The following is a 9,716-nucleotide window of genomic DNA, read 5'->3' as shown; positions in this document are numbered from 1 at the left end:
AAGTGCATGTTTTAAGTATGAACAATTTTTAAAACGAGGTAAACAAGTTGCTTAAACGAGAAAATCAGCAGTGTTGTTTAAAGTAATCATTTTGTAAGTTTTAGATTTATAAATAAGTCAAATGCTGACCTACATTTTTCATTCTTGTACTTAAACCATTATCAACACACTGAATTGTCGACGGTAACACGGTTATGATATTTATGATAAGGAGCAGAAAGCAAGAGATGCTCAATCCTCAATGGCACCTGATCCCACCTCTGATGTTTTGAAGGTCCACGTTTGCTCCGCTCCTGTTTTAAAATGTTTTATAGACTTTTGTCCGCCATCTCCACATATTTTACTAAAGTTATTTCATTACAGACTCTAACGTCAGCAATCATTAGAACCCAACTTATGAAAAAATTTTGGCAAACTGGATGGTGTCTTTTTAATTCGAGTTCACTGGAAGATATCAAGTCGTCATGATATTGTCAATGAGAAAATCAACTGTTTTTTTTTTAAATATACTTCAGAATATCACAACAAATATATATAGATTTAGCAGGAACAAATTAAAATATATCAAATTTAAATATTTGTATAGCTTTCGTATTAGTTGAATATTTATGTAAGTTTTCCTTTTCTTCTTCTATCCATGAAAAAGGACATGTCCTTCAAATTATTAAAATTAAATTCACCAACCCAAAAATGCTTTGTGGCAAGTTAGCTTGGAATTAATATTGGTCAATATATATTATTGAGTAAAAGATAAAGATATATATAAAAAAAATAATAATAACTACAAATGACAAATTATGACAAGAAAAGCCCGATTGAACTAAAACAAATTGAAAAGTATTATTGATATAAATTAATTTCATATTATTTATCATATGCAACAAGATACACCAGATACACCAGAATATAAATCAAAGTATGGAGAGAGTAGAGAAAAACCAACATAATAAGTAACTACCAGGTAAGGCAAAAACAATCATCAAAAGTCATAAACAAGTCATAAACAAAGTGATATTGCTGAGTGTATACTTTATTACCTTAGAATAGAATTTACTATGGCAGTCTACTAAATCAATTCAGTGATGTTTTCTATATGATGATTGCTCTCATAAGTAATCTATAGCTCTATTCGTGGAACTTCAAACCTCATCTTAGACTATAAAATTATAGCTTAGAAACTGGAGAAAAGAATAAAGGTTTGATACTTTCCGTCGATTTTCATGTTAAAAAGAAAATATGAAAGACTAATTAAAGGACACACATTTGACATTACGGGCGCATGCTTCTTCAATACACACAGAACTGTAATTTAGCATACTTTGTCAGTGCAATCTGCAACTTATTTTCTTTAAAAAAAATTCATTCCAAGTACTACTTCGAAGTTGATACTGAAAAGATGCTTGAGTTTCTCATTGACAATTTCTATACATGTGAAGTTTTTTTGGAGACCAGACCCAGAGACAATTAACTGAGAACATACTGAAGTCAAAATTTTAAATCAATGTAATTTTAAAAATAATTTTGATAATGAAACAATTTTTTCAACATGTTTTTAAATTAAAAACCTGTAAGTCAATAAAACTCGAGTTTAAAAAATCGAAATTTTGACTTAAGGGGACGAAGGATGTATGGTCACGTGACTCAGTTTAATTACGTCATAATGTCTGAAAAAATATGTACAAAACCAGATTGAAACCACAGTATTCGGAAAAAAATGACTGTTTGTTTGAGTTCACCATCTTGTATAAAAATGTCTAAAAACATTCAAACTTTCTTGCAAATATTCTCAAATTACGGAATAGATTGATCCACTCTTCTGTTTCCCTACAATGCGCGTCCAACGAGTTGCTGACGTCATAGTGGATCTTAGTACAGTAAGATTATATACAAGGTAAAACTTGGGTAGTATAATATCAGAAAACGGGTCATGATCAGTACATGGTGGGATATTTTATGAATTACAGAACACAAAAAATATTTTTACATGGTTATTGACGGAAATATATGTTGTAGTTATGTCTTACTTAGCTTATTTCGCAAATGTGTGACGTCATAGTAGGGTTTTCCCGTACTCGAGATATGTAAATATGACACTTTTTCTCATGCTCATGTGTTGTTTAACTATGCCCTGTGCAATATTTAGCTCAGCTTCATCAATCGATATTTTTGCAGTTAATCAATAACATGACGAACTTGCATTTCGAGGTAATTTTTCAAATATTGAATGATAGGATTTTTTGTAAATTAATTTTTTTGTCGTTTAAGTTGTCTTAAAAAGAACGCAATTTTCCGTCTCCAGATGCGATGTGACAAAAGAATTTTGCTTTTTCGAATTTTTAACCCTATTCATACTCTGAAATATTTTAAAAGACACATGTTCGCTGACATATGTTTTATCTATGCTGAAAAAATTCCATTATGGACCGAGAAATGGGCCCAGAAATACGGAGAATCAAAACTTCACTCAGACACTGTGGGGCATAGTATTTGTCACTCAATATCTCAGAAATAAATCTAGAAACCTATTGATATATCTGCTTTAAGGTATGTGGGACATATTAAAAAAGAGTAATACAAAATATGAAAAAAATTGAATGACAGGTATTTTTTCAGCTAAAGGTCCTTCAGCCCCTTAAGTCTATTCTCAATATTTACGCTCTTAAGGCCTGGCCTTTCAACAAATAAAATAATGATACAGGAATATAAAAAAACCTTGTAAAGTCAACATTTTCCAAATTCTTTATCAAAAGTAATGATGTTGTTTGCAAATATAATTTTTTCATTCAGTCAAATGTTTGCTGACTTCCTTTCTACACTCTGTTGGGCCATTATTTTTACTCTAAATTGGCTACATAATTTAACATTTACTCGATTTTGACAAGGAGCACACGATTGGTATAACTGATGTACAGGATATGCTTATTGCTCCATGGATCCTGATCCCACCTCTTTCAAAGATATCTGTTCATTCTTTTCATACGTTGTATTATTAAAATGAACTCATGAGAATGATCACTGTTTGATATCATCCCATCTCATGAATATAAAATTTACAAAATGTCATGATTTCTTTTCCTCTATATTTTGCCTCAAATCTCGAAAAATGCAGTAAAAGAATGGTAAAGTCACCGAAATCTTCTTTCCTCATTTTAAGGTTTCCGCGTCAAATGACGTTCGTTAGATAAACTTGTAGAATAAAAAAAAAATCGATGATATCAAGGAAAGTAAGACATATAACATTCCTTCAGGTTAACTCTGACAGAAGTTCATTCAAGAAAAAAAAATCTGTGATAAAGAATCCTGGCGGAAATCGTGTCTGTTTTATCTAGTCATTTTAGAAGCCATTCTTGATTAATTAGAGCATGGTTGTAGATTCATTAGTGTGCGCTATACTTTATTTGATAAATATAGGGTTTACAAAGAAAGTGAATGCTTGTATACTGAATGAATGTTAGGGAATTTGACATACGATAAAATATCAAACCGTTATCTTTTAAAGAAAGATGTTTTATTGTATCTTGGCCATCATTTTTTAACAGTTAGTACTAGTGCTTTCATACTTCAACCTTCCTTTAAATGCCAACGATTTTGACCTTTCTACCTTGATATCAGAAGTTGACCATTTTTTAAAAAAAACTTTAAACTTAAGCCATAACTTTAAACAGTAAACACTAGGGGTTTCATATTTCACATATAAATTCCTTTTGAGAAGACCGTACTTTGACTTGGAGGTTGACTTGCATTTTGGAAATCTCAACCATCGTCAGAATAAAGCTGCCATACGCGGGCAACATATGGTTCCAAAACACATCTTGTGTTATAATATGACACCGTAAAAAGGTAACGATTACAATGATCGATCTAAAAGAATCTTAATATAAATGATACACATGTACAAATTTGTGAGAAGGGAATGAAAGGCGAACCCTTAGAAATTTCAGAGATGAGATCAGGTGCCTAGGAGAAGGAAATATCCCCTGTTGACCGGATGTACCCATCCTGTGCACTATACATGTATATTGATCAGGTATACGGAAAATTCCGTATAGTCAGTTCAGTATAAATTCAGGATAAATTCAGTATAAAAACTAGGGCTACATAATTTGTATGAAACAAATCAGTCAAAATACGACCAAATGGTTATAATTTTTCGAAAAGGTTATAATTGCTAACGAGATCATTATAACGACTGTAGACTTTATGAAATGCTGACTTTAAACGAGATTGTTGAAATCCCTGTAACAGCAGTTTATCTATAATTATTAGCCTGCTTCGGTTAAAAAAATTGATCATACTCGGAGCGTGCCCTTGAGTTATGAATAAGTTTTGGAGATTACATCCAATATTCTGGTGATATTAGTACATAAATATGGGGAGTTGACGAAGGAAAAGTTAATTAAAGTAATCGCGTTTGTCATTCAGTATAGCTGTAAGTTGCCCTCATCGTCTCGATCCAAGTATGAAACAGATGTGGACGACTCTATGGTGACTTTTATTTCAAGTTCACTCAGATATATCTAATCGACATATGAATGCAAATAACTTTTGTTAGTTGATAAGAAAAAATCGTCGATATATCTAAATGCCATAGCAAGTGGTTTTTTTTATGTAGAAGTTTTGAAGAAAGCATATTAAAAGAACGTTTTCAGTACTTTTTTTAAATACGTTCAATAAGAAATACCACAGGTATGGTAGAGTCTTATTATAGATTGATAACAGATTTTATTCAAATCAGAGAAAACGTTTGAAAGAATAGTACATTAAAGAAACCGACAATTGGTTAAAAATTGATTTAAAACAGTTCCTTTTGTTAATTAATTTGATGAAAAAAATGTTTATTGACCTTTTTATTGCATTAAGTTCTCTACGTTTTCAATATCAACGAAAGGTGATTCCATCGTCAAGGATTTTAAAATTGTTTCCTTGCAGATTTTTATTCGAAGAGAAAGTGTATGAAACATTGAGCTTCAAGTTGCAATTTTCCCGTTAAAATAAGCTTTCGTTGTATGTTTCTTTGTAAAATCTATGAGTAATTTTCTTATGTTAATTACTGCAGCTGTTACCTTACTAATTTGTACATATGTTCAAAGAGGTGTTAAGTACCTCTTAGCAGGTGCTTGTAAGAGACTGAATGGCTTTTAGCATAAATTCATCTTTTGTAAGTGAAGTCTTACGTAATACATGTATATACAAGTCGCCAAATCAAAGGATTTGGTACAGGAAACAATTGTTTGACTGTTCAGAGTAAAGAATATTTCCAATGTAAAGAAACTAAAAATAATTTTTTAAGAATAGGGTCATTTTGCTTTAATAAAGATTTTAAAATATGTGTAAAATAAAATGTTTTCGTCCAGCACTAATAGGATTAAATAACTATCGCAGTAACTTGAATACATTGCAGTCATCAAAGTTCGTGGAGGATGTTCGTTGTTTGCCACGAAAATACATCAACGAGAACAGTTAACTCTCAGTAAAAAAACTCGAAACATATACAAGTAATCAAGTCAGTTATGTCATTAGAAAGGTCACTCGTTCCAAAATCAGTTAGAGTGACTACTTCATTCTCATTGATGAAAGATGCAAAACTGGTCAAAGCTTGAGAGCTATATCGACTTCGCCTTGTATACGTATCTCAACTGGAATATTGTATTGAAAACGTGGCATATGACTTTACTTGACAAAAGCAAACACTCTGACGATTCAGAAAAACCAGAGTTCAGACAATATCACAGTTGGAAGAGATTAATAATATTCTGTCCGAGAGAAAAAATATTTCTTGATTGTAACATCAACACCATGTCAATATTAACTTAACGCGAACAGTATTAAGTCAACATAGGATCTGCTCGTGGAAGATCCAAAATAAATAGTTTTAAGATTCTTGACGTGTTTTACAGAGTTAGTAACTAATCTCTACAATACATTGTGTTACCAGAAAGCTTGAGATCAACTAGTACCATTTAGTATACTTAAAACTTTCTATTTTTAAAGTTTGCTAATGTTGCTAATGGTTATTTTTAAATGTACTAAATGTCTGGTAAGATGTAACATTTACTTATTGACCTACTGGTTACTGGTATCAGTCATTTGATTCAATAATTTTTGGACAATTTCAATGGCAGAACGGCAGAAAAAACAGTGAAAAAGACACATGTACCGAAATGTTAGAACAAACTGCAATGAAGTCAACTGTGGCCCTCAAACAAGGTCAACTAACATATAGAAAAAGCACAGGGTTAATTGTCAACTTTGAGTGAAGTAAACTGAATGATAATATTTTGATGTATCTCTATATAAACTAAAGTATTCGAATAGTTCATCCAAAGTAATCAACATACATGTAGCAGCTTTACCAAAATTGTCCACGCAGACTCCAACAAACATCGTCCATAGAAAGACTGCTTTTGTTGTGTAAATTGGTCAAAAATAATAATTATTGAAATTAAAACTCTGACCCTTGGAAAATTAAAAAAAAACTGAAACTAAGAATGTTAACAGTGTTGATATAAATAGTATATAGATATTTCGTTTTAGTATTTTATTTTGACATATTAAAATCATGCAATACATTTTTGTCAGTCTTAGTTCTTAGACTTGTCTTAAATAGTTCTTCGTGTAAATTTAACGAAATTTAACTTTTCTTTACTCGAACGCTTTTCCAAGGGTCAAATCATCAACGCTTTTGTAGGCTTGGTTTATAAACATGATTTTGTTGGTCTGCAGATTTTACGTTTAATGACAGCAGCAATAAGGCGGATTATGGTTCCGACGATATCGAACACTGTTAATAAACCAGAAAGCTAAATCGAACCTCTTCTTGGACATTTTCGAGAGGGCAAAATTTTAGTAGAAGCTTTACGTAGATATTTAAATTTAGTATGACCCCCATTATTTCGTACATAGCATACATTCTAAATCATGATTACCCCTTCAATTTTATCTGCAAAATGACCACTTTAGCTTTTAATAATGACCATAAATCTTTACTAAGTGATGAAGATAACAACATCGGAGTTTCTCTGTACTATTGATGATCGATTTTATATTCTTACAAGTAGATGACGAATAACCCACAGAAGATGATAGAGATCTCCAGTTACACATTTCTCCCTCACAAAAGAGCAAGAGAATTTTGAGGATATAGTAGTCGTTTGCCTTGGAAACGTTTATGCTAAGCAATGTGAAGAGGTTAGAGACCAAAAAGAAAAGCTTGACAATTACTTTAGAGGAGTACAAATGTACAGAATTACAGATACGGAATAATTTTTTGTAAGGATAACAAATGAGCATTCCGGACTGTCACATGTAACACACTGAAACAGACTAATATATAAAAGTAGGTGTTCTTCTTGTATAACACATTTCGAAATCCAGTAAAATCCACTTAAGTAATATTTCAAAAAGTTGTTTCAAATGTAATTTCTGTAAAACACTGAAGCTATCTTTCTATGTAGAATAATGGAAATCTAAATGTTGTACTAAAATCAACAGTATCAAAGCTTTTTGAGAGCATAGACAAACGCTTCTTTAATTAAATTGTAATCTTTAATTTTTTACCCTTAAAGGGACTGGGTGGTCGTGGCCATTTTAAGATTATTTCGATCTCCTTTAGAAAAAGAGCTCCATATATAAAGATATACAAAAATAATCAAATTTTAGAACTAATATGTATGAAATTTTTCTTTGTCAAATGATAGTTGGCAGCTAAAGATATCATACCTAAAAATTTAAGTTATATCTGGTGGCTAATTTGTTGACCCGAAAGCCTCCTTAATGAAGGCGGGACATAATGACTAACTAGAAACGTCATGAAGTATTTAAAGAATCTTTAAAAGATTAAAGTTTAACACAAACTTATATGCTCTTTTCACAAACTTCTTGCCAAGTTCACAAAATGAACAAAAACCCATAGCGAAAAATATATTAACGAACTCTTTATTTTTAGTGCAAAGATTACAGCTTATTTCCGATTCATCAATTCAGAGGTCTGTTTCGAAAATGATAAAGAAAAGACAATATTTTATAGACAAAGAATCAAGGATGATAAGATCTAGCAATTATACAACAGACATTGTCTCAGCTGGAGATATTTGCCGTCTTAGAATTGAAAGAAAATGCTGTCTCTCAGCTTTTCAGTTGCAGTTGTTCTTTTGTAAGAAACAGAGACATAGACGCTCTTAAGATGGCTCTCAGAAAAATCGAAACTTTGCAAACTGGTTCATACGAATTTAATTTTTTGTTTTGTTCTTGTTCATTTCTTAATAATATTTTTTGCTTTGTTTATGTGGTTTATGACAAGAAATTTATTTTGTTGATATATTTTGTTGATATAATGCGTTTAACAACAATTTGTATATCGCTGTGGCATGGACATAGCAAATACTTTTCAACTTGGCTGAATCTAAGGCTCAAATGAGCTGTATGATCGCTTGTTATCAGCCATTTGTCCATCTTTCTGTCTCTGTTTCCACATTTTCAATTTTCATCTCCACTGAATGATATATGGAGATAATGAACAGCATTCAAGCTCAAAAGTCCTTTCAAACAAAACAAATTAGCAGCTGAGCAAATACAGAACTCTCAAACATCAGACGTTGGATCAGGTGCCATGGAGGAGTAAGCATCCTCTGACGACCAGTCACACCCGTCGTGTGCTCCTTGTCATGACTGGGAAAACAAAAAAATCTGTAGAAAATTCAGTGTGTAAAAATGGCTATTAAAAACATCACTCAGTATTTGTCATAATGCTAGATTCTATATTCGCTTCATTGAATCCACCAAAGACCTTGCCAATTGATGACTTGTTTTATCAACTTGTTTGTTAAAAGCTTGCCTTTTTTAGAAAATGTTCCTACGAAAAGCATGCTCTTGCGTATCGAATCAACTAGGAGACATACCTACCATATACAGAAGAAATGTGGAAGTTAGAGTATATTGCTACAAAACTAAGGGAAGTCGACGATCTTAGAAACTTACAGTCACGTTTATCTTATATTTCAAGTTCACTTGCATCAATTAATTATAACTAATTTCAACCAAACTTGCAGCATTTTTTTTTTTGCAAAGACGGTAATCAGTTTTGGTTCAAATGGAGGAAACTTTTCTGAAAATCCTGAGAAGGTGTAGTTTAAAGTTTTTCAACTCGAGTCCCTTAGCTTGGGAGTAGAATGGATACAAAATAGGTTAAAAAAAAGTAGGAGGTCATAGTTGTGCAACAAAATTTTAAAAAATCTTCCGCTCAAGAACAGCGGGCTTTTACAGTCAGATTTATATTAAAACATTTTCAAGTATATTGCTATATGGTAATCTATATGAAATTGAAAGAAATCAATCAGGAAGCAAGAGCTACATGTATGCATTCAAATTTATACCCCCCATGTTATTGAAATGAAGGATATGGAGAAAACGAACAGTATTCAAGATCAAAGTCCATAAAACAATACAAAATAGGAGTAGAGCAAACACGGACCTCCAAAACATCAGAGGTGGAATCAGGTGCCATGGAGGAGTGAGCATCCCCTGCCGACCGGGTACACCCGCCGTTTGCTCCTTGCCACGATCGGGAAATAAGGCAAAAATCCGTCGTCAATTCAGTGTATAAATAATGGACTAACAATTAGTATGTAAAACGTCAGTCAGCATTTGACTCAATGATAAATTGTATTTTTTGTGTGCTTACAAGGTCATTTTATCGACCAAAGCACTTATGAAATGAT

Source organism: Saccostrea cucullata, unplaced genomic scaffold (genome assembly GCF_032062105.1).
Source record: "Saccostrea cucullata isolate Sc308-1 unplaced genomic scaffold, CSIRO_AGI_Scuc_v1 ctg653, whole genome shotgun sequence".
Lineage (NCBI taxonomy): Eukaryota > Metazoa > Mollusca > Bivalvia > Ostreida > Ostreidae > Saccostrea > Saccostrea cuccullata.
Note: the sequence above shows the minus strand (reverse complement) of the source record.